This window comes from Puma concolor, chromosome A1 (genome assembly GCF_028749965.1).
Source record: "Puma concolor isolate L17-30 chromosome A1, mPumCon1.1.hap2, whole genome shotgun sequence".
NCBI classification, from domain to species: domain Eukaryota; kingdom Metazoa; phylum Chordata; class Mammalia; order Carnivora; family Felidae; genus Puma; species Puma concolor.
In genome coordinates this window covers 14,554,592-14,581,832 of record NC_141667.1, presented here as the reverse complement: position 1 = coordinate 14,581,832, position 27,241 = coordinate 14,554,592, and positions in this window count along the sequence as shown.

Genomic DNA, 27,241 nt, shown 5'->3' with positions numbered 1-27,241 from the left:
TGTGGACATGTGTCCATTGCTGGGTCACATGATAACTCTATGTTTAATATTTCGAAGAACTACCAAAATGCTTTCTGAAGTGGTTGCACCATTTTAAAACTTAATCAGCAATGTATGAGGATTTCGATTTCTCCACATTCTTGCCAACATTTGTTATTTTTCGGTTTCTTTATTGTTAGCCATCCTAGTGGATAGAAAGTGGTATGTAGTTTTAATTTGTATTTCCCTAATGACTGACAATGTTGAGCAATTTTTCATGTGATTGCTGGCCAGTTGCATATCTTCTCTGGAGAAAGATATTATATATTAAATCCTTGACCCATTTTTTATTCCATTTTTTTTTGTCTTTTTGCTGTTGAGTTTTAGGAATTTTTTATATAGTCTGTATATAATAGTTTCTTAATAAATAAATGGCTTGCAAATATTTTCTCCTCTTCCATGGTTTGTCTTTTCAATTTCTAGATGGTATCTTTTGAAGTACAAAATTTTAAATTTTGATGAAGTCCAAATAATTTATTTGTTTTTTCTTCTATTTGCTTGTGCTTTTGGTGTCATAGCTTAACCAACAACAACAACAACAAACTTTTATCTAACCCAAGGCACAAAGATTTATTTCTTCGAAGACATTCTCTTCTTAGTGTTTTCTTCTAAGGGAGTTTTATAATTTTAGCTCTTAGATCTGTGATCAATTTTGAGTTAACTTGTATATAACATGTGAGGAAAGAGTCCAACTTTATTCTTTTGCATGTGGATTTTCCAGTTATCTCAGCTACATTCTTTCTATCCTTGCCTCATTGAATTGTCTTGGAATACTTGCTGAAAGTCAATTGACCAAAAATGTAAGTTTATTTTCTCCTGGACTCAAAATTGTGTTGTATTGATTAATATGTCTATTCTTTTGCCAATATCACACTGTCTTGATTATTTAGCTTTATGCTTAGTTTTGAAATCTGGAAGCATGAGTCCTCCAAATTTGTTCCTATTTTTCAAGATAGTTTTAGCTATTCTGAGTCCTATCTGTTTTTAATCAATTTTAGAAATATGAAGGGAACGTGATTATTGTACTGAATACAACACAGAAGTGTTAACCTTTTCTCTACAACTCACCCTAATTTCCATTTCAAACTCCTGAGTGGAATAATAATAATATTCTTCACCAAACTCCGCCAAATATTCCTGGTCCAACTCCGGACCAAAATAATAATCTTGGTCAATTTGTGTCTTTGTAGCATTTCCCGGGTTTTGTTTAAAATTCCTTATATATTGGCAAGTTTTGCTTGTGTTTTTGTTTTGAGGTGGGGGAATGACACCTTGCCTCATAGCCACCACCTATCCATGATGGTACCTGCTGACACACAGTCCCTTCCAGTTTATATGCCCACAGAGGTCACCCTTTGTTGCTCATTTCTTTCTTAAAGTGTCTAGATTGAGAATGACTCCCTCCCTCTTCCTGTTTTTCCTCTCTGGCACATAGGGGTTTATCTCCCTGCTCACAGTTCACATTGGGCTATGAAAAACTCTTCAAGAATATTCAGGAATCCCTTGCAGCTGTTTCTACTCTGAAACGTATCTGTCTAATGGGTTGTCCTCAGGGATCCTGACTTAGGTCTTTATACACACAGCTCCCACAAACTGATCTCCTGGTATTTCTAGCATCTTTGTCCATTGGATCTGGACCCACAGAGTTTCCAGTATCTTTGTCCATTGGATCCAAACCCATGGAGTTTTATTCAGAGTATGGAGATCCTTTTGAGGCACTTATTAGATTTTCAGGTATGCTCACTTATCCTTTGACTCACTCTGCTTCCTTTCCAACAACCTGAAAAATCTCCATCTAGACTTTCAATTCAAAGTGTTTTCTCTAAATCTCAAGTCCTATCAGACCCTAGTTGTTTGACACTCAAAGTCTTCTATGTGTTTCCTGTAATATCTTCGTTTCCCTGAGACATACTGCCTTATAATGTAAGCAACTGAAGGTGGTGAAAAGAAAATGCTAAAGAGAAAAAAAGTTAACATTTCAATATCTTATTCCTACACAAAGTACACCAACGAGATGCCTATTTGTGTATCAAGAATAGGAAGCCGCATGCACTAACTAAAAAAATAAGTGACTCATGCATTGGAATTATTTAAAAAAAAAATAATATTGGGGTCAAATGCAAAAAGGAACATAACAGCTTCCTTCACCTAATTACCAGATCTGGTCTGGAGCTTGTGACCGACAAGCCAGCTCATAGAATGAGATACCAATGTTGGTCTTCTTTTAATGGGCACTTGTCTGCAGAGATCAACTGGTATTGGGGGTAAAGTCAGTTGTTGTATTTGTTTGTTGAAAGATGTAGAAGAGTTATCATTCCACGTACCAGTGTGATTACTTTTGTGTTCTCTATTATCAAAGAGTTCTTTTGGGAAAACCTAGTTCAAATCAGGTAGTTAGCGAGTTAGCTAGTTCTAATTAGCTAGCTAGTTCTACTCATGAGACAACTACAAAAATATATAGATAGGGGCGCCTGGGTGGTTCAGTCGGTTAAGTGTCCGACTTCAGCTCAGGTCATGATCTCGCGGTCCGTGAGTTCGAGCCCCGCGTCGGGCTCTGGGCTGATGGCTCAGAGCCTGGAGCCTGCTTCCGATTCTGTGTCTGCCTCTCTCTCTGTGCCTCCCCCATTCATGCTCTGTCTCTCTCTGTCTCAAAAATAAATAAACGTTAAAAAAAATTAAAAAAAAAAGAAAAATATATAGATAGTGTTATCTTCTTAAAACCAATAAATCACAGACTAGAATCACATGATGCATCTGGAAAGTTTTTCTTTCAGATTCAAAGGATTCCTTGATCACTGTTGTGAGTGCAACAAACTTCCTTTAAACCCCAGAAATCATTACAACTTCATTAACTATTATGAATAATTTGATAATAATTTGATAATGAGTACACTGTCATTTTTTATAGAACAGTTGGCCTTCCACAGTCAAAATTTCAATTACGAGAAACGCTAAGATATATTTGTTCTTTTGCAACCAAAGACAAAACTTACGCGATGATTTAAAGTAGTTTATTTTCAGCCTAGCAGGAAGAGTAGAAATGTCAGAATCCCTTAGTAAGCTTCATATGCTACCTGGATGAACATAGTAATAAATGGTGGCTTATTAAAAAATTTTCATCTTGGATAAAGCAATTTTAGAAGGGAAGTTTTATTATTCTATTTCATAATAAAACATATTTCCAAAAATAAATATGCAAGCATTTTACTTGAAGACATTATCTTGTAACAGTTGAGCGATTCTTTCTGTGGCCAACAGTCCTCTAATGATACTGACAGAAGCGAAACAGATGTTGTTAATTTGTCTTAAAATAAGTTGCAATAACCATGGTGACGTCATGAAAACTGGTCTTTATACTATAACACAGTTAATGTCCACATCTGAAACAATACACTTTGAAAAATTCTGGTGTGTTCAACCCTTATTTTCTCCACAAATGGTAATAATACTGGAGTTTTTCGCCCTTTGCTGTTACTACATGGCTCTAAGATACAGAATTGTAATCCTTTTTAGATGTAAAACAAAGGCCAGAAAACACTTTCAAATAGAAATGTTGGCATGTATGTAGCCATTCTGTTCAAAGTTTCCCTTGCCTAAACATCATTGAAGAAAAGCTCCAGGAAAATCGCTATGTAAGTTTTATGTCTGTTTAACCTTATTTTGAAAGTAAAAGGAAGTCCATTATGTAACTTTAGGCTACATCTTAGTGTAAATAACTACATTCTCTTTAAGAATGAGAGCAATAGACAAAATTTACAGATATAGAAACTAAAGTGCTGAAAATGACATAATTTCTCAAGGCGACAGCATGAATTGTTGATAGAGGACGAAACAAATTCCAGATGCTGTACTGCCTCCGTGACACAATAATGCTTATTCAAACATCCGTGATAAGTGACAAATGGTATCCCCAGTGTTCGTTGAATAGCAATGTAAAGCTCTAACGTGTTCATGGAATTTCTATACTGGATGGAAGATCTAAAATAATACAAAGCAATTATTTTTCTCTGAAAAATAGGCAGAACCCAGTCTGCAACTGGCCCTTTAACAAAACTCCAGCTATCAAAACTTAAATGTTTCCTATTTTCAAATTTATCTGCAAAGCAATAGATTTCTCAAATGATGATGGTCCTAACCAGGCATACTCCTACACTACAGAAAGCACAGTGATGATTCAATAAGGAGAAAATCTCTGTAAAATATTGGAGGTTAAACCCCAGCAAGTTGTCTTCTGAAAGGAGCTGCATTTTCCTATTACCAATAACTATGTCATCGAGCATCCTAAATGCTTAAAGTTTATATCCCTCTGGCATCCTTATATGTTCCTGGGTGTTATAAATATCACCAGTGTATTAATCATGTCTCAGTTTTCATGAGAAACTTGGACCCAAAATTTGCTTAACATAAGAACATGCCCTAAACCCCTTCAAGAAGGTGCTATTTGTGTCCTGGGAGCGCTGCTAAAAAGGTGGGCCACCGTTTGCTGTGGTCCCGTTCGCCATGATGGTAATTTGAGAAGGAGCACATGGTGTGGCGATTGTCCAGAGAACAAAAGACTGTCCAAATAGGTAATCAATCTGCTGGGGCCTGGCAGACAGAAAGCTTCCAAGTAATGATGTCAATGGCAGAGGAATCCGGGAGACCAGACTGAAGAGAGGGTTCCAAGCAGATGGTGAGAGTTGTAGCCACCTGGAAAAATTCTCTGAGTCAATTAGCAAGTACCCGTAGTGGATTTGGGGGTAATTCTTCAAGCTACTGAAAGGAAAATGTCTGCCTCAAGAATACAGTTTGGATTTCAAAGTGAAGGAGAAAGACTTTTAAATGGGTTCTTCCTTTTTATTCCTTCTTTCTGCTCCCTTCTGCCATCACTTCATTCCCCACTCAGCTTAGGCTCCACGAATGACCACCTGCACTTCTTCCCGCAAAAACTCCCATCGAACTTGCAGATATTTCCTTATGTTATAACCACGGATGCAGAGTAGCACTGGCTCCACTCCTGAATTTAGGATCCCAGCCCTCTACAGGAGAAGGAATAACCCAAGATTGTGGTTAATACAGATGTTCATCCTCTGATCTAACCCCTAACAATAATTGATCAGGTGCTTCCTTGTCTTTCACCAATTTCCTCTACTAAAAAACAATTTTATTTTATTTACTTATTTTGAAATTATTCTACTTTGTATTTTTAGTCATGCATAGGTGATGTACCATTGTCTCAGCTGCAGGCGTACAATGCAATGATTCCATATTTGTATATGCTGCAAAACGATCACCAGGATATATCTAGTTAACATCCGCCAGATAGTAGTCACCCTCTGTAGTTACAAACTTTTCTTCTTGCTATGAGGACTTTCAAGTTCTGTTCTCTTAGCAACTTTCAAACATGCAACAGGGTATTATTAACTGTGGTCGCCATGCTGTACATTGCATCCCAAGGCTTGTTAATTTTATACCCTACAAGTTTGTGCCTCTTGACTGCCTTCACCATTTCTCTCATCCCCCACTCCCCTATCTCTGACAACCTCCAGTTTATTCTCTGTATCTATGAGCCTGTTTTTTGTTTTGTTTTGTTTTGTTTTGGGGTGGGGGTTGTTTTTTGTTTGTTTTCACTTTCCGCATATAAGTGAGATCACATGGTATTTGCCTTTTTCCGTCAGACTTACTGCATTTAGCACAACGCCCTTGAGGTCCATCGTGTGGTCAAAACTTTGCCCTTCTATGGATCCCCCACACTGACCCTTACCAACTAATTCTCAGTTGAAGGACCGTTTCTATGACCTCCTTTACCATTGTACCTCCGAGGCCTATGTCTTTACATCTGGCCTATGCTTGCAGGCTTTCTTCTAGTTTCTGAAGGGAGAATGTGTTTCTTCATATACAAGATCAACATTGTGCTTTTAATCCCAACCATATCATCTGCTCCAGGAACTAGCATCTTTCTTTTTTGCTCAAGCATTCATTCTTCCTCTTTTTGGAGACATTCCTTCAACTTGTAAATTTGCTGCAGGTGTCTTAGACCTAAAACACATCAAAAACAAAAACGAACTGTAAATATCTTTTTGCTCTTGGGTCAGAGTTTCCCTTGAGCTACTGTCCTTTCTCCTTCCTTCTTCATGTGAAATCTTCAAGGAAAAGTCTCTGGGTTCTCACTTCTCGATTAATTCATTTCCACATGCAAAACAAAGTTATGCTCCCCAAAACTACTCTTGCTAGGATAACAAAGGACTTTCTTTTTTTTTTTTTTTTTTAATTTTTTTTTCAACATTTATTTATTTTTGGGACAGAGAGAGACAGAGCATGAACGGGGGAGGGGCAGAGAGAGAGGGAGACACAGAATCGGAAACAGGCTCCAGGCTCCGAGCCATCAGCCCTGAGCCTGACGCGGGGCTCGAACTCACGGACCGCGAGATTGTGACCTGGCTGAAGTCGGACGCCCAACCGACTGCGCCACCCAGGCGCCCCAGGACTTTCTAACTGCCAAATCATGACACTACATTTCAATCCTAGGTGCTATGTTTAACTCTTTTCTTTTGGATTGCCCAGTTCACTCTCTGACACTCTCCATGTCTCCCTGATTCATCCTTCCCAGGTTTCCTGAGATCCTACTTTGACATTATTCACCATGTAAACATTGCTCTTGCCCCATGATTCTGTTCTCAGCCCACTTCAATCTCCTCTTACATGTCAGTCTTTATGTCAAGGCAAACTCTTCCATCATAAGACCCTTACTTCAAATTTTCTACATGCTGATGACTATGTACATCAGTCAGGGTTATCCAGAGAAACAAAATCAAGCAGATTTGTGTATATATATGGAAAGAAAGATTTGTCTTAAGGGACTGCTTCACATGATTGTGGGTGTGAAGTTCAACTCTGTAGGGTTAAGACTGCAAGCTGGAGACCCAGGAAGATCTGAGGCCCAAGTCTTCAGGCAGTCTATTGGCAAGATTTCCCTCTTGCTTGTGGAAGGTACATTTTTTTGTTGTTGTTCTATTCAGGCCTTTACTGATTGGATGAGGCCCACCAATACTACAGAGAATAATCTGTGTCATTCGAAGCCCACCAATTCAGTTTTTTTTTTAACATTTATTTATTTTTGACAGACAGAAAGAGAGCACAAACTGGGGAGGGGAAGAGAGAGAGGAGACACAGAATCCAAAGCAGGCTCCAGTCTCTGAACTGTCAGCACAGAGCCGGATGCAGGGCTCGAACCCATGAACCGTGAGGTCATGACCAGAGCTAAAGTCAGATGTTTAAACAACTGAGCCACCCAGGCACCCCTAAGTCCACCAATCTAAATGTTAATCTCATCCCAAACATACCTTTACAGAGGCATTCAGAATACTATTTCACCAAATATCTTGGTCCAGCCAAGATAACACATAAAATTAACCATCACACCATGGAATCTAAATCTTGTACCTGTACCTTACTACTGAGTTCCAGAAATATATAACATTGAACATCTTTATAGGAATGTAAAATAGGCATTTCCAACTCAACGTATCTAAAACTCATCTCTCTAATACTGGTCAACCTGCTTCTTGTCCTGCATTTATTTTTTGTTTTGGTCTCAGCCAATGATATTACTAGTTATCTTGTCTCCCAAGGCAGAAAACTCTTGTGTCTGTCTGTCCCTTATAATTGATTGGAAGCTCCTCTCAAATATTTCTTGACTCTGTCTCTCCTCTTGTCTCTTACTGTCTCTGTCCTAAGTTAGCTTCATAAAGACAAGTTTGGGCTGAACATAGTAAAAGCTTTGTACTCAGGTGAGCCAAGAATGTTAACCCATATACTCCCCAAGAACACGGCTGCTGGACCAAAACTTCCATAAGCCTCTGAAGTTTCAGGCTTCTAAAGCACATGACCACTATTGTAAGACAGTTCGAATTTTATATTCTCTCCCCTCATTGTGCCCAGTTCCACTGCACCAACCACAGATGCCAGCATGGACACCAAAAAGAATATCTGAAGACTGTGCCTAGACGAAAAACCGCCAACCACCTAAGCCATGGCTTTGTGCTGAAGGCTCTTCTTCCCTTGACATGCTGTCAAGTAAAGCTGCTCATTTCTTCATACCTCGTTACCTTTCAGTAGAAAAGTTGGGTCTACACATCTCTTTGTTATTTCTTCTGCCAAACATTTGCATCTTTTGGCCCTTACAAAAACCCCTTTACGTACTTGTAGATGTGAAGAGGAGAGAAAAGGATGATACAACACAGCGTTAGGAAATGTTGGAGTCCAGGGAAGAATTCTTTGCTAGGAGGGATGAAAGTAGAGCCTTGGGGGGGGTGGGGGGGGACGCGAGTGGAGAATGCATGGGAAGAATATCTGGGAGTACAAATATCCTGGGAAGGAGAATCCAGAACATACATGGAAAGACTGCCCCATAAAACATGGAGGGATTTTTCTGTGTTGTAAGATGAAAGGAAAAGAGAGAAACATTAACTTGCATATTTTTGGTGGGAAATTGAGGGAATTCCCATCTAATGGCTTTTATTTAGTCACTCAAGAAAGAGACAAGCCTCTCCTCCCATAAGGTACAGGTTGAGATTGGCCATTAGAGTTTTGAGAAGAGCAGAAAAGATTTGAAGTTGTTGCAGTGAATAGTACATAAACAAACTGTCTAAAGAAATACAAGATTGAAGCTGTGCCTTGGTGGCTCAGCTGGTTGAGGGTCATGAACTCACGGTATGTGGGATTGAGCCCCGTGTTGGGCTCTGTGCTGATGGTACTAAGCCTGCTTGGGATTCTCTCACTCTATCTCAGTTAAATTAAATTAAACTTAACTGAAATTTAATTTAATTTAATTTAATTTAATTTAATTTAATTTAAAAAGAAATACAAGACTTAAGGCTAATTTACATTGGCATTGGTCTGATTGGATGTGTGTGTGTGTTTGGTCAATAGGTAATATGTTTCATAGATACAGACCTAGGCAAGCCAGAAGACTGGGTTTATCCATGATAGTGGTGAAGACACATATGGTACAGGTTTCTAGATGAGCATAACACAGGAGAGAAGAGAGTCCAGAGAATTTACAAAGGAGTAATTGAAACGTCAATCACTGTAGAGGTTTTTCTTGGTGTAAAGGACGTGTGCCCCCAATATTTTGTGTCTGAGAAGATGACTATGAATATGCTCAGGGTCCAGTTGACTTTCTGTAGTTTGGACTCCAGTTAAGACTACATTGATCTAGTGATGTTTTGAGGCCTGAGAAATTAGTGTTACTTCACAACTAACACCAATCACTCCTGTAAAATCTGGATCTTTTCCACTCACCATTAGCCGTCATCTGTGCAAATGACCACAAGTTGTATGGGGAAGACTAAGGACAAGATTTCCTGGATATTCTTGTCATAGTATTGACAGGGTCCATCTCTAAAAAAAGCAAATTGTTTTCTTCCTTCAAATGTTCTGTGTCTATGAACACACTGAGGCTTTATCTGATATGGGAAAAAGGGCATGTAATCTACATCCTATTTGCTCAAGCCTGTCTCTATTCATTTGTATCCAAAAACTGAAGAAAGAATGCTATGAGCTGACCATCCTCATCACTTCTGGATACCTTACCATCAATTAGCCAATTAGCTGAAAGAGCTCAGCAGAGGACACAAATCTCAGAGATCTGAATATAATGCAGTTCTACTTTCCGTTGTGAAAATCACATCCACAAGCTCTTGACAGAGAATGTGCCTCTCTCCATCTCTGCCACCTTGTGAAGGCTCCATCTCCATTGACCACAGGGTGCCTGTGTCAGATTCTTCTCCACCTTGCTGTCTCCAGAGATGTTGGCCACAACCATCTCCACCAGGCCACCATAGAAGTGACCGAGTCTATATGGGCTTTAGCTAACTTCATATAAGTATAACGAAACCGTGTATTACCTCATGCCAACATCACCACACGTGACTCAGAGCCTGCCCAGAGAATTTCAGATGTGACACCACACACACAGTCCTGGGGACTTCGAATGTAAAATGAAGGAGCGCAAAGGAGACAATGGTTGAGGAGTAAACTTCTCCCCTCCTCCTCCTCCTCCTTCTCCTCCTCCTCCTTGATGGACTGTCCTGAGATGTAGTTCACAAGACATTCCCACAAGGCCCAGTTGTCAGTTTCACCTGATACCCAAACAGTGACCCAGTCTGCTTTCATACCTTGGTATCTGTTCTCCTTCTTTCTGACCCTTACCAGCGCTTTCCTGGTTTTGCATTCCCTACTAGCAGCTTTTGCCTTAGGCTCTTCTCTCTGTGAGAAACCAAGCTAAGAACCCATTTCATTGGCAAAGTATCCTATCAGCATTTTTCGCTGAGAGAAAACAATAAATCAACCACTGTTCCAAATGGATCACGTGCTTTCCTCAATACTGTATTTCTCAAATCCTCGATGAAATGTGTCTCCTCTGGATTTTTCTCAGCGGCTATTGGGTTTGGGTGAATGAAACGTCACACGTGGTAGGGATTTAATCTAGACTTTAAACATCTTTTTCTCCTATGGTTTCCAAGGTCTTTCTGAACTTTCAGTGTCTTCAGAATGAGTCCAAGTTGGTTCTCATTGTAAATGTACTTAGGACTGAAACTGACCTGCCATTCCTCACTGAACCTGTTTTCTAGGACTTACTATTGTCATTGAGTTGAAATCCAAGCACTTTAGCCTAAAGATAGGATCCTCCTCATGCAACACCTATGCATCTCTCTAGCTTTATCTCCAGCTACTTCCAGCCCTATACTTCACAAATTATTTTCGGTTTTCCACACACATCACCTACACATCTGTTTCTGTCATTTTGTTCATGCTGTTCCCTATTGTAGGAACTCCAGCCCTACCCTTATCCTTCTCATAAACTTTTCGTTCTTAAGGATTGACCAAAGCTTCACTTGCCTCCAAGAAAGATTTTCTGACTTCTTACCCCTAATCTAAGAGATTATGTTACGTGAAATTAGATTGCTATGATAAAATTGTTTGTTTCGTTGTGTGTTTTTTTATCACTTTTGAAATAGATCAATTTCTTTGACAGCATGGATCATTATGTAGGTATTCCTATGACTCTGAATAAAGTTGCTTCCACAGAAAATGTCAAATGAGTGTTTGTTAAGTGATTGTTAAAATATCCAATAGGGGAGGGGTGCCTGGGCGGCTCCGTAGGTTAAGCGTCCGACTTCGGCTCAGGTCACGATCTCATGGTCTGTGAGTTCGAACCCCGCATCGGGCTCTGTGCTGATGGCTCGGAGCCTGGAGCCTGTTTCCAATTTTGTGTCTCCCTCTCTCTCTGCTCCTCCCCCGTTCATGCTCTGTCTCGCTCTGTCTCAAAAATAAATAAACATTTAAAAACAATTTTTTTTTAAATATCCAATAGGGGAGATTCAGTGGACTTCCATCAGATAAAAGCACAGCTGACCAGAAGATAGAATTAAAAAATATATATTTAAATTTAGCTACAGAAAAAAGACACAGGAGTGGTGTAGAAGGCAGACAATAGAGATCTCAAAGGAACATACAAACTGAAGAAGATGCCAGACATCAAATTTCTAACTAATTATGGGCACTAATTATGGCAGACGGAGTTTGCCAGACATTTCCCTATGATAAATGCCTTATCTTCATTGCAAACACTGACTCCCCACATGATTCCATTGCAGTTCACCCTCCGTGTTTTTGGTAAACAATCTTTATTTATCAAGCAATGGCCCTAATTTCCATTGTGATTATAACTCTGTTATTGTCAAATATCTTTATTCCTGACAACTTTGGACACTTGAACTTTAAAACTCTATTTAGTGGGGTACCTGGGTGGCTCAGTCAGTTGAGCATCTGACTTCAGCTCAAGTCATGATCTCGTGGTCCGTGAGTTTGAGCCCCACGTCAGGCTCTGTGCTGACGGCTCAGAGCCTAGAGCCTGCTTCTGATCCTGTGTCTCCCTCTCTTCCCTTCTTCTGCTTTCTCTTCCCCCCCCACTCAAAAATAAACATAAAAAATGGTTTCTTTTTACTCTGTTCAGAAGCATTTACCACAGAAGTGTTAGAAATAACAAATACCTCAAAGATTAAAACACATTATTATTATTATGCTAATATTAGATATGATTTTCATCATTACTGCTATGTGTTGAGCACCTACCCTATAAGAAAGGTCCAGTATCAAATACCTTATGTTTAATGCTCATAAATATTTTTTTTTTCCACTTTCAGTCTAAGAAAAAAGATATCCTAGAGAAATTAAAGAATTCCATTTGGTCTCAGGTCTATTTGAGACCAAACATATGATTAAGAAAAGAGTGAACATCGTGTAATAGAAGTAATTCTAATACCCATGGGTGCCTTCGTGATCGCAAAATTTCCAAAACAAGAATAAGAACTCAACTTTAGACATTCTGTCCCTGCGAGACGGGATTTCTGAAGAACACACTGAACTGGACTCATCCTTGCCATTTACCGCTGGCATTCACTTCCGTTTCATTTGCCTTAAATGTTGTATTTCATTTCAGATTGCTTCCACGGTTACTAAAAATGGATTTAGAGCATAAAGAAAAAAAAAATACTGACAAGTTATTTCCAGTTTCTTAGATGAGATTTCCAGGGCTCCTGTCATTTTAAAACAGAATCTTTTCTTTTCCTCCCTTTAGAAAATTGTATAACTAATGATTAAAGTGGCTGTAGCTTTTCTTGCATGACGGGAAATTGCCCCTCGCGACCTTGTACCTCTCTTGCCCCCACTGGTCTCTCAAAATCTTCTTAATGGAATCCAGCAGATAAAAATAGTCAAGAGTGGTATCTTTTCTCAAGGCGTACGGAATTAGATTTATAAATGGAAAAATCGGTTTTTGTAAAGAGCCGAAGGTTTTGTTATGGCTCGGGAACAAGGACCAAGATTTAATAACATGTCACTGAAAACGCAAAGCCCCTTTGGTAGACGGAGCTTGCCCCAGCCACGCAGGGGAGAAAGACATCGAGGGTCCCCAAAGGGAACCTCAGCGTGAAGGAGGGGAGGCCAGGGTCGGTGACGCAAACTCATGCCAGGGCTGGTTCTGGGAAAATGAGCAGGTGTGGCTGGAAGCCCAGGCTGGACAGGCCATCCTGGCTACGAAAGCATGCTTTGGGGAAAATGCCTGAACATCTGAGCATTAACCAAGGAGCCTGACCTGAGAAGTCCATGCATGAGGGCTTCTACCTTCCAGGCAGGCGAGGTCCGTGCCAGCTTATGTCCTCACGTGGGCCCGCGTGGGAACAGCTTGCAGGAGAAACATGTCAGGGAAGCAGTAACAGCATCAAGAAGCAAGCACCTGGCCTCCTTGTGCACCGAGTGAATTGTCTAGCTCGTCTTCAAATACAAAGGGGAACGGGGGATCCTACTGAATAAGCCTCTGTGGCACTTCAACAATCCAGGCAGTGAGGAGATTTCTCTGGAAAGACTCCAGACTTTCTCCCAATTTGGAAAATGGGGCGTCTACCTGTTTTACTTTTGGAATCAGAGATATGTCCATATTAGTCATCTGCACTCCAGGAATGTGTATACCAATTGCATATGTATCTTTTTTTTTTTTTTTAATTTTTTTTTCAACGTTTATTTATTTTTGGGACAGAGAGAGACAGAGCATGAACGGGAGAGGGGCAGAGAGAGAGGGAGACACAGAATCGGAAACAGGCTCCAGGCTCTGAGCCATCAGCCCAGAGCCCGACGCGGGGCTCGAACTCACGGACCGCGAGATCGTGACCCGGCTGAAGTTGGACGCTCAACCGACTGCGCCACCCAGGCGCCCCACGTATGTATCTTTGATGATCGACTAAACTGAGTGTGATGTCTCTGGCATTCCATGGAAGCAGTTGGAGCCCACGGTGCTCCTGCACTGCTTGAGAATTAGTGGGACATTCCTAACCATTAAAAAGCAAGATTACAGTGTCCAGAATGAGCACAGTCAAGCAGCAGCACCCTCACAGAATGTTGCTTTAAGCAAGGCTTATTTTAGTCTGATTGGATTACCCGTCACAAAACCACAGTTTTCACGCCACCAAGAAGCTCATGTGTCAAGCTGACCACATGTCAATGATCGTACACAAAATATTCTTTCCCTGCATTAGCGATGATGAAATGCTCACATCCGTATCATCCTATTATCATAACCTGAATGATTCTGACACGTATCATATTCCAGATCCATAATATAATTGTTCTCCAGAACATGGGTTCGTGACCTTCTATTCTGTATTTGTAAAATATTCCTTTACGATGCCTGACTCTAGTGTTCTTTGAGGAATGCATAATAGTGTAACTGTATTTCAAAGGTGATAATACAAATAGGGGCTTTACCTTGAAATTTAATATCTAGACTTTGTCGAGGATTTAGTGCCTCCTTAATCATACTTAACATTTATGCACCACACCACATATGCTCAGTTACTGTTCTCCTTAATGAACTTGTTCAATGTCATCATTGGTTAAAAAAAGAAGGGAAAACGCTCTCACGTAAAAAAAGAAGATTTTGAGGCTGGCCAGCGGCTCAGTCGGCTTAGCATCTGACTCTCGGTGGCGGCTCGGGTCACGTTATTATGGTTCATGAGCTGGATTCTTGTGCTGACAGCATGGAGCCTGCTGGTGGTTCCCTCTCCCCTCCCCCCCCCCCCCGTGAGCTCTGTCCACCCTCTGCTTGCAGGTGCATGCACACACTGCATCTCTCTTTCCCTCTCAAAATAAATAAATAAGCTTAAGACACAAAGATGTTTGGAAACGACAAAACACAAAAGAGTTTTTCCAAAGTCATTGATCTGAACCCGTATCTTTCTGCTTCGGGAGGCTACTGCTGAGCTGGAAGGACGAACCTTCACAATTATTCTGGCTTGGCATTCAGCCAGCCATAGAACTCCAAAATTGCGGAGACCAGACCATCAACACAACAGTCAGTCCCTGGCCCACCCACCCCGGAAGTCTTCCTAGAATTAGTCCCTTGGCAGAAGCACTTCCCAAACCCGTCGGCTACCAGAAAAAGAAGCACCAGGTGAGTTATCACACATGATCCCTCCTCCTGATGGAATCCGAACACTATCGGCTACCGACTGCTCAGCAGAACAGCAAACGTTATCCTCAATGGAGCTGAAAATCTACTTGTGGGCCCCAAGAACGTGTTTCTAACATTGAGAAATATTAAGACCCTCTGCTCCGCGGCCCAGCCAAATTTGCATCAAGGGACATATCCTAACTTTTTGCTCCTCTATAAAGGATTACCTCTGAGTTTCCATATCGACCCTCATCGGGAAACAAAGTTAGGCCCCCGTAAAAATCCTCAAGGCTCTCTAAGGCGAAAGCACCCAGGTGAGCAGGTCTCCTGCCAGCTGTTTTTGGGAACTCACCGATCAAAACCACTTCCCTCAACTCCACCGGCTGATATGTGGGTGCTCTCAGTTAGATATGTGAGGTCCCAGCTTGCATCCCTACGATGTTGCTTCGGTACAAGACATGGGGCATGGCTGTTAATCGTGCGCAGACTTCCGCCCATAGGGGGAGAGAAGTAATCAAGGAAGCATCCTCAACAGTGGATGAACCTGAACCTGAGCTCGATTTCCGGTGCTGCAAGAGATAGGACAGTATGACCTTGCACCTAAGCATCATACTTTTGATAGGCCACACTTGTGTAATTCAGTATTTGTTCGTCGGACCCGAATAATATGTATTTCCCCTCATTCCTCCTTTAAGGGTACATGGATTCTTTAAAGTCATCATAGCAGTATTTTCCAAAGCTGTGAGCATACTTCCAAATCTATCTCTATTTCTGTAAAGTCAAATGCCTCACTAACACTTCCCCAACATGAAAAAGTAATCAGAGTTAAGTGTTTCGATCAGGAAGAAAAAAAAAGACTTTATTTCCTGCTTCTTTGCAAAATTCCTTCACCTCAAATGCCAGCATGTATGGTGGTTCCTACCTAGCAAGGCAGATGGGAATCTCTGCCTCGGGGGATCGTTGGGGAAGTGACAAAATTCTGTTTTGTAAGACACAAATACAAAGAGGAAGGTAAAGGCAAAGCTGGAGTAAGGTTTCTGCAAGGGAGCCATAGGTGAGAAAAAGAGTGTTGGGCGATGATTCTCCAACGATCCATCATTTCTGCACATCTTCTGAGCAAAAGGCCCCGACAACACTTAAGGATGCCCGCAAAGCTGTTCCCGGGCTGGGGGTAGATTTGCTTACGTTCCAGGATGATAAAGCTACAGACTTTCTTGGGTGATAGCGGTAATGTCTCTGGAGGGAAAGATAGGCAGATTTGTTAGTGATCTTTCCTCTGAAACTGGGGCTTTCTTAAGCAGAGCGTTCTTCAGGTATAACAAGAAGGCCCTGTATGCATGCGCAGTATTCACACAAGTCCATGCTCTTCTCTGTGCCGTGAATGACAAACTGTCCAAATCCATTTGGGTTTACCGTCTCCTTACAAGTAGCGTGGCAGGCCCGCCTACCTGCTTCAGCAGTGACTGTTACTTACCCACTGTGTGACTGCTGAACAGGTAAGGATAGAAAAGGGAACTTCGGTCTTAGAATTACATTCTTTGTTAAAAAAGAGGAAGTCCGATAATATGTAACAAGGCCTGATGACATAAGCTCTGGAATGAAATTTCCATAGGAAAGAATCTGGCTATTAGTACAGGTTTGAAAAACACCCCATCTTTGCTAAGATTAAATAAAAGCCACCCAAAGTGTGTGTGTGTGTGTGTGTGTGTGTGTGTGTGTGTGTGTGTGTGTGTGTTTTCATCTCAAGCATCCAAGTTATTCTGTGTCTGGGGGTCTGGGTTGTCGACTGGATGAAATGGGAATGGGGAGCCAAGAAATACGAGATGTTCCATGTGTATATGTAAGGGAAAATAAACTTTTACTGTGAACATTATCATAAACAAACAGAGACACACACATTAGTAAACTCGAGGAAAGAAAGATTCTGAAAGCTCCTTTGACCAAAAGAGATAATTAAAATTTATAGAGTGCCTCTTATTAACATTATCTTACAGTGTATAAAATATTATTGAAATTCACTTAATTTTGTTACTTATATATTATTTTATTTCCGTGAAAATCAAAATATTTCTATGTGCCTTTACAGAATTAGTTCTTCAAATAACCTTCCAACCTATTTTTCTAACACAACTTAAGATCCTTAACTGGACTTCTCCAATAGGAAAGTCCCATGTCTTCAGGGTTAGGAAGGAATTATTGTATTTCACACTATAGGAAAAGTTGTCAAGTAGAATTCACCATTGAAATTTGATTTCACTGGAGTTTCGTGTGTGTGTGTGTGTGTGTGTGTGTGTGTGTGTGTTTAAATCTGCATAATCTAAAGTGTTCAGTATACTATCCTCAATTATCATTTAGTGAATTAAAACACTGGAGCATTACAAATGACATACAGATGACATTTTTTTGAGGCTGAATACTCTGACTTTTCAATTCCAACAGTCCCTACCTGTTTTGGAGTTCGGTGAGAATGTAAAATATGTCTTATGTTGATTAGCTTTCAAACATCAGTTGTTATTTAGCTATCATTAGAGGCAAAAACAGAAATATGCTATAAAAAAAGGCTAACAGAAATCATAGGCCTTTGTTCTAGTTACATTTTTCAAGAAAAAAATTAATTAAATTAACTTACTCAATTAACTGAGGACAAAATTTGATTTAATGAAATTAATAGAGTTTATTTCAATTTAAATTTATACTAATGAAAAAAAAGACAAGTAAAACTGTTATATCTGTGCTATAGGAAAGAGTTGCTGCCATTTCTTCTAATTAATTTCTATTTGAATCTGGATTCTAAATCATTATCCCAGCTCACCAGTGGCTCATGCTTCAAAAATGCCTTGAAGCTAACTGAACCTCGGAGTACATTTTCCCATGGAAACATGTATCATAACGTATACTTTGGTTTCTAGACCAGTGTACAAATCTTATACAGATGTTATTGCAGGAATGGTAATGTCAATCAGTTGTTTTGTCTTCTAAGTTTTGAGGAACTCTATTTCTCCAAAGAACACCTAAGTGAGTCATGGGTTCCCGTGAGTTGGAAACAAGTGCCCAACAATCAACGATCTTTAGGTGAGTTCTAAGGGAGAGTAAGGTAGAGACCAGTAGGAAAGGACCCGCCAGCAAGGCAACCCAGGTTGCCAAGGTGAGGGTAAGCACGTACGCTCAACCCCTCTGCCACGCTGCAAATAGCCAGTACACTTGCCTCTAGCCTAGCCTCCAGCCTTCTTCCATCAACCACCTGGCGCATCCTTCTTACTTCTCTTTGCTTCGGAATCCAAAGTTACATTGTGAAAGAAAATCTGTGCCGCAGTTCCAATTACTAGCTGGGAGAACAGTCGAGAAATATTTTTAAACCAGAGAGTCACCGGTCTATGTCATTTGGTTTGTTTCATTCATTCATGTATACAATGTTTGAGAAATACGTACTGAACATATACTATGTCCCAATTTGTGTCTGAGTCCATCCAATTTGTTGCTGTAGAAGCTACCTTCTCAGGCTAAGGTCTTTACCTGGAGTAGAGGGCAGTTAACTCTTTTCCAACCTTTCTCGGCCATCTGCATGGTAACATACAAGAGGAGCCAAAGAGTGGAAATAAAACATATCTAGAGTTTTCGCCACCACTTCTTCATAAACAATTCAAAATGCATACAATCATTCCACCTGTAATGCTGAGAGCACTGCTCAAAAAAAAGGGGGGTGGGGAGAGAGAAAATGCACTAGATTAGCATCAACAATTTATTACTGGTATGTAAGTTGGATTTCTGCAAAATCCAAATATTCCTAAAAGGAACAAACCTGGGAATAACTATCAAAACTGATAATGATAAGTCAATCTCAGATTATTTGGTAAGAGTTCTTTGGTGAAGAAAGAAAGAAAGAAAGAAAGAAAGAAAGAAAGAAAGAAAGAAAGAAAGAAAAGGAAGGAAAGGAAAGGAAAGGAAAGGAAAGGAAAGGAAAGGAAAGGGAAAGAAAAGACAGGGATAGGAAAGAAAAGAAAAGAAAAGAATAGAATAGAATAGAATAGAATAGAATAGAATAGAAAAGAAAAGAAAAGAGAAAAGAAAAAGAGCAGCTGCCTCGGAAGGGAATATTACAACAGGCACTGAAGTTCTTCACAACCAACTAAAATTCCAAATGGATGAATTGAAATGAAAGGTCATTATTTAGAAATATTGCTCTAGGTAGAGGCATATCTGATAGGAGCTGTGCCAAAGAGGTTATTTTCGAACTAAACAGATTTGACCGAAGACTTTTAAGAGCCAAAGCTTTCAAACTAATGAAATACTGTGTTGTTTGCTTTCTGAATAATGACCCTCCTTTTTTTCTTTATACATCTCATTTGTCCATCTCAATATTCACTTTCCATTTCTTTTTTTTCTCATGTTTATCCAATTGAATCTACTTCTTAGAGTAATGGCAAATCAGATTCCCCGGATCGATTACTCACACTGAGTAAAGCACTCAAAAAGGAAACAGAATGGACCGAGCAAGTATTTTACAAAGAAAGTGAATGATATAAATTAGAATCACACATATACAATGGATATATGTATGTAGGTATGTGCTTATGTGCTGTTAAAAAATCTCTTTGCCACTATTTGTATTTACTAGTGACTCTAAAGGAGTCAGTCTTGCTAATGTTTTTCAAATGATCGTCCAGTATCAATCTAGCCATCATGAGATGACATTTTTTACACATCTTAATGCTAATGATGTGCTGACTGGCCTAACAGACATGTTTTCAGTGTGATCTAACATTTTAAAATTTCATATAGAAAGGAAGGCTTATTACGAATTCCAGTCGATATTTTCTTCCAGTGTAAACTTAACAACACATTTTGATTAGTGCATACATGAGATAAAAATGTGATTGCTAACAATATTTCTTGTTTAGTATCTATAAGGAACAGTTTTTAAATAGAAAAACTGGGGCTCCAGGGTGGCTCAGTCGGTTAAGTGCCCGACTTCAGCTCAACTCCTGATCTCGCGGTCCGTGAGTTCGAGCCCCGCGTTGGGCTCTGTGCTGACAGCTTGGAGCCTGGACCCTGCTTCGGATTCTGTGACTCCTTCTCTCTCTGCCCCTCCACCTCTCACTCTGTCTCTCTTTCAAAAATAAATAAACATCAAAAAAATTTAAAAAAACAAATAAATAAACTCAGTTTTACATTCTTCTCAAAGGAAAAAAACCAAAGAACCATTTCAGAATATTAGTAAGTTCTGGAACATTGACAAATTGCTGGTATAAAATTGAGTGATAAATATTTGAAGGATGTAAATGAAAGAAATGTACCCTATTACAAATCAAATTCTAGTATGAAGGCATCAAAATTCCCAATGTTCATCTATGATTGGAGAGAGTTATGTTTTATTTATATTTTGTGAAGTTGAATAACTTCCAATGATTAAAACCTTATATTCTCCTAATTAATGTTCATCTAATAGCTTGATTGTTCTATTCCTGATGTTCTCAATTTTAGTGTATTTTTTCCTGTTTTATATAAATAACTTGCTGCTGATTTATCCAAATTCTGATGAACTTTTTTTTAATCGTCGACCAATAGTGCCTGTAATAAAGAAAATAGTGTCTGTCACTAAAGAAAAGTCCCCTGCCTGAGTAGCTAACAGGTGTGCTAGGTGCCAACTTGTCCTTAAAGTATCAATTGTTCACCTGGCCACCGTTGGCTGACTGGTTTCTCATTTAAAAAGAGCGAGAAGGATTCCCAGTAATCTACCCAGGGTCCAGAAAGTAAGTTCTTTCATGCATCCTGCATACATGAAGGTTTAAATTAATGAAGCTTCACGACAATTTCTGGGGCCCGTCTCCAAGAGAAGAACTGATCTATAGTAAAGAACAGACACCAAAATATTTCTTTAGGTCATGAGGGCACAGGGCAATCTGAACAGCCCCAAGTATTATCGCAACTGTGGCTACCTGCTGTTTTAATTCTCACTTAATGCTGCTTTCCTAGGTGTAAATCATTGTCAGCAGGGCTTCTTCTGGAACATTGCCACTTTTCTTCACTGCTCCCAGTCTCCCAGCCTAAACCAACCCACTGGATGCCTTTCTCTTCCCAATATGACGATTTTTTTTCAAGGTCTCCATTCACGTCCTTGATGCTGAACTTTGGTTGGATCCACCCAAATCCATTCCAAAAGTGATTTCAAACTCTAAGTCCCGGGGAGAGATGTTTGGAGACTATTGGTCCTTTCCTCCCAATCAATGATAAACACGTAGACAAATTGACTCGACTTGCCGTGGGCTTAGCAGCAGCCCAAACAGAAGCCGGTCAGAAGGCTGTAAATGGTCACAATATCTTTTTTCCTACCTATGAACTGCCGAACAAAGTCTCTGAGTAACAAAATCCCAGAAAGCGTACTCCAGATTACTTTCTAACTTTGTTCTCAAGTGGAGGGGGGAAAAAGAAATTAGCAGGCAAAGAGAAAAAATGCTTTGTGGTTCTCCATTCTATCTTACAAGTCCATCACTGACACCTTACAAGAGTCCCCAAGGAACACCAAAGATCCTTTGTCACACTTTGAAAATCATTAATTTGTTATAATTGGGCACAGTGGCTTTCACGGCCTCTTCTTCCTTCCTTTTTTTTCTTTTCTTTTTCTATTTACATCCAAATCAGCATATAGTGCAACAATGATTTCAGGAGTAGATTCCTTAATGCCCCTGACCCATTTAGCCCATCCCTCCTCCCACAACCCCTCCAGGAACCCTCTGTTGGTTCTCCTCTAATGATATCATATGATTTACAGTTTCAGTGTAAAAACTCTGGAAAGGTTCAATTTCATTTAGCACCACTTAGGCCTTTCCAAGAAGCCTACGGCCGGGTCTGAGTTTTCAACTTAAATAGGACAAGGTTAATTGGAAGGTAATTCAGAGAACAATCTGATTTCGTATTGTTGGCAAGTTGTCTTTCTTTTGATGGCCAATTCCGCTCATTCCCATCTCACTGACTCCATTATTCCCTAGCCCTAGATAACAGTGAACGCTTTCACCTTGTGGACGAGATATTTTACTTCATTTGCTACTTTTCTTTAGGAGTTTTGCATCTTAAACTCATGCTTAAAATTTATTAAACGTTTTCTCAATAATTATGCATCTTTCTAGTCTCTGCCTTTTAAAATTTCAGGATAACATTTCTTTCCTTTTTTTTTTTTTTTTTAACATTTCTGCCACAATGTTTTATTTTTTCATGCTGGCTCTTAATGGATGTAAGAAGAAAAATTATCCAGTAATACTAAAGAGTGTGGAAGTTTTACTCTGTAGAGATTTCCCATTTAGAACCATCTCCTGCTAAATGCTTAATCTATCACTTAGAAATAGAAAAAAAATAAACTTCACGGTTTGTTTCATGTATGCTGAGAAAGTGCATTCTTCTGTAAGTTTTTATGAGGTTCAAGAAAAACTTGGAGTGTTTAAATTTGTTTTACTTTATTCTTAGAGAATTGAAAATTATCTTAATTTCCATAACCTGAAATCCCTAAAAGATTGTTTGTAAACTCAAACATTTTAAATCAACTTGGTAAAATTAGCTTACGAACGCATCATGGTTTCATTCAATGATTTTATGAGAGTTGGGTGTGTGTGTTGGGGGCTGTTTGAGTGTGTACTTCCTAGCCCTACTTTTTCACCCTTTTTTCTAAATGTATAAAATTGAACTTATATGCATTCCCCTGTACTTGAAATCTTATATTAATGAAAGATTAAAATATGATATTATAGAAATTGCCTAACTTTATTTTTTACCAAATGAGGTCATGATTATATAGATGTCCTGGCTGATGGGTGAAAAATTGCCCTTGATTAGCACAAAAATATGATGCATACCTGTGTGAACCACGTTCATAAGTCAAATATTCTGTTTAAAGATATGATAACATATATGTATTTAAAAAATATTTTGTAATCAAATTTATTTTATCTATCTAATGTTAGTGACACCAAACACTAAAAGGACATATGCTTCTCTGGAAAGAACTCTGATTTGTCTTGTTCCTTATGCTAATCCATATGCCCTAATTTATAGAAATTATTCCATGGCCAAAACTCTATTGTACTATGATTTAAATATCATATTTAGATAAGATTAGAAATAGCTAACAAAGAGTATCTTTAAGAAGAACACAACGATAAGACAATTACCCTAAACAAAAACTAGAGAAAAATGGGACATATTTCTCACTTGTAAAATGACAATATGAATTAATAATGCAGATTAGGTGAACGAGAGCTGAAGTTTGTTTTATGTGAAGGCATTATATGTAAAAATAGAAAATAATGGGTTATCATATAACTAGGTTTCTTTATTAGCACATAGTTTTATTCTATATATATCCCTTAGCTCTATTTTTTTTTAACTCCCAGCTCTTACTGTCAAAATCAGATCTTTTTAAATTAAACATTAAAATACAAAGTGTCACCCAGATACCACACAATTCCCCATATGGCGCTGTCTTCACATTCCACACACTACTCTCGCAGACTTTTGCACATATTCTGTTGCTATGGCTAAAAAAAAAGAGTAAATTTAGCCTATGTGAAAGCAAAAGACCCCTATCATCACAGATACGTGCATCCCACGCAATTAAGAGGCTTCCTTCCTTTACTCATCTCAAGGCCAAATTTGCAAAAGAAATCCTATATCGCCTTGAATTTGCAACCAGACAATCTTGATAGATAAATTACACGTAACATTCTCCTAATCGTTATGGGAGTAAACTTTTCATTAAGGAACAGGATTTTTATACAATTAATCCTCTTTTACTGAGCATCTCTGAAATGCCATGTACTATGGTTGGCACAGCTATAAATAAATATTTACAACTGTAAATGAAATAGACACAGCCCCTGCGCTCAGAAAACCTTTGTTCATATGTGCAGAATAAGGTATTAATTAAGTCAAAAAGTAAATAATTACATTAGTTTGCTTGCTACCATAAAAAGCAGACCCCCGAATTGGGTGGCATAAAGCACAGAAATTTATTGTCTCGCAGTTTTAGAGGCTAGAAGTCTGAGATCCAGGTATCAGCAGGGTCGGTTCCCGCCTTTGGCTGTGAGGCATGTTTCATGTTCCTCTCTGAGCTCTTGAGACTTTCTGAAAAGCTTATTGCTTGGCTGCTGGACACATGACCTTGATCTTTACCTTCACGTTCACATGGTGATGTATGTGTGTGTGTATGTGTGTGTGTGTGCATTCAAGTGTGTAAAAATTTCTCCTTTTATATAAGGGCACCAGTCATTTCGGTTTAGGGATTCATTCTACTCCCACGGGATCTCATCTTAACTATATCTGCAATGATGTATGTCCCGGGTACCTAGGGTCACATTCTGAGATACTGAGGGTTAGGACTTGAACATAAGAATTCAACCTGAGATAAGTGATAAGTGTTTTTTAAAGGGAGGACCACTATTTTATAAGAGTCTAGCAAGCTGGTCTAGGGTGTGAGGGCTGGAGATGGGCGTAGAGATAGTTTGTCTAGAAAAGTGCAAAAGGAAGGAAATAGAAAAAAAGGAATCGAAGATGGATTCAGAAATGGGGAAAAAAAGGTCATCGGAGACACTCCCTAGTTTCCAGGTGATTTTGTTCAATCGCGCCCAACACCAAAGTGGATAACTCCTTGAAACATTGAATGGGTTATCCTACTCAGCAACCAAAAGGTGAGTGGTGACCTTTTCGACTGGAATTGGAATGCATACCTATGAATGTTTATGGTGTGGACAACACTTACAAATAGGAGAACGAATGAAACTCACATGTAGGAAACATGTATTGGAATTTCACTCATTTATCAGAGACCTGAGTGACTTCCCTGATGACTGGAGAATAGACTTTGAAGAATATTTTCTCCATATTTTTTTTAAGATTTTTTTTTTAGTGTTTATTTTCAAGACACAGAGAGACAGGGCATGAGTGTGGGAGCAGGGGGCAGAGAGAGAGGGAGACGCAGAATCCGAAGCAGGCTCCAGGCTCTGAACTGTCAGCCCAGAGCCCCACGCGGGGCTCAAACTCAGGAACTGTGAGATCAGGACCGGAGCCGAAGTCAGATGCTTCATAATGTAAATACTTCCATTATATTGGATTTCAAGCTGCCAACCTGATATCACCCAATGCAAAGTTGAGAAAAGAGCAACAGAATTGACAGATTAGTAGTAGATATGTAGTAGTTCCACCACATAAATACAACTACCTCAAGAACATAGGTAATAGCAAAATAATTAGTCACAAATGGTGAATATTTACCAGGTTTCGTTTTAAATTATATAAGCCTAATGGCTTACCATTTAATTTTCAGTAATCGCCATGTTTAGCAACCGGCTGAAAAAGTCCTGAAAACGTAACAAGAGAGCCAGCCCCAGCATACCATTGGAAAGAGCTCACCTGCTAGAAGAGGATTAAGTCATCTAAATTTGGTTCAAGAATAAGGATGAAAAAGAACATTCTGGCAAAAGATCATGTCTACCGTTCCAATTAGCACCAGGACCCAAAATCTGTACAGTTGAGCCTGAAGGAGCTACAATATAAGAATAAAAACTGAGAATTGTTGCTTTAAAATAAGGACGGCATTTGATTGTTGGGAGTTTGATCTGAAAACGGGGCCAGGAGAGAGAAATGTGGAAAGTTTTCAGTATTTCTCCTAGAAAAATGCCCAGATAGTATGGGTGGAAAGAGGTAACAGAACTATCTGTAAAACCCTAAGAAAAGCTGGGGCACCTGGGTGGCTCAGTCGGTGGGGCATCTGACTTTAGCTCAGGTCATGATCTCACGGGTCGGGGGTTAGAGCCCCGTGTCAGGCTCCATGCTGACAGCTCGGAGCCCGGAGCCTGCTTCACATTCTGTGTCTCCCCCTTTCTCTGCCCCTCCCCGGCTTGTGCTCTGTGTCTCTCTCTTTCTCTTTCTCTCTCTCTCTCTCAAAAATAAAATGAACATTTTAAAAAAATTAAAAAGAAAACCCTAAGAAACGCAATGAGATGGCCATCACTCAAAAACTAATAGTTCATCAGATTTTTTAAGAAAACCTGATCCCAGGTGGCACCTGAACCTGCCACCCTAAATAAATAAATAAATAAATAAATAAATAAATAAATAAATGCACTACTCTTGCTAATCTTACCAGTGACCTTGAAATTGCCAAATATGTGTGACAATTTTAATCTTCAACTGACTTGACCTTTCCTCAGTATTTGACATCGATGTCTATCCTCTTCTTGCCGCATTTCACTCTCTGTTTTCAATGGTATCATTTTTTTGTTTGTTCGTTTGTGTTTGCTCAACTTCTACATTCCCAGCACTCTCCTTATGCTCCTTCACTGACGTATTTTAATGCCAATGTTCCCTAAAGATCCACCATTAGCTTTCTTCCCTTCTCATTTCACGTGGTCCAGTGGTTTTCAACTGGGGAAATTTATTTTACTCCCAAGGCAATATCTAGAGATACAACCAGGTCACAACCTGGTGGTCACAACCAGGGTGTGCTAGTGATTTCTAGTCGGGAGATACCAGGGATGTTGTTAACCATCCTACAATGCATCGGACAACCCACCCCCCCCCCCAACTGAGAAGAATCCGCCCTAACGTGTCCCCTTCTGCCTCTACACTGCTAAGTTTCAAATCTGTGTCCCTGGGCCAGGATGAAGCCTCTCACGTGAAAAGCTACAGGCATCTCACGTGAAAAGCTAAAAGGAAAATTCATCTAAAATGAAATTCATCATCTCGTTCCCAAATCTGCTTTTTCCCATGTGGTCTCTAATTTTGCCAGGGACAGCAAAAACAAAACAAATTTATCCTAATAAACTCTATATCTTTGACGCGTATCTAATCAGCCTCTAAGTCTTGTAGCTTCTCTTTCCTGGGCCCCTCTCAAAGGCACTCCCATTACCCAGGTGCTAAAATCTATTATATCATAAGATCCTCTTAACTGATTCTCCTTTTTCCAGCCTTAGCTCCATTTAAGCCAGACTCCTGCACTGCATTCATAGGCATCTTTCTAAAATGAAAATCTGAGTATGTTCTTCTCTTCTGAGCTACTGTAATGGTTTTTCCAACCTTCCAACCTTAAAATGGATTCAAACACCCCATGACCACCAACCTCATTTTGAACTTTAACTCCACGCTAAATTCCCATGTTCCTGAAAAGCACAGCATTTTGAGAACAACATTCCCTTTGTGTTTTCATGTATTTGCCCAAGATTTCATTTT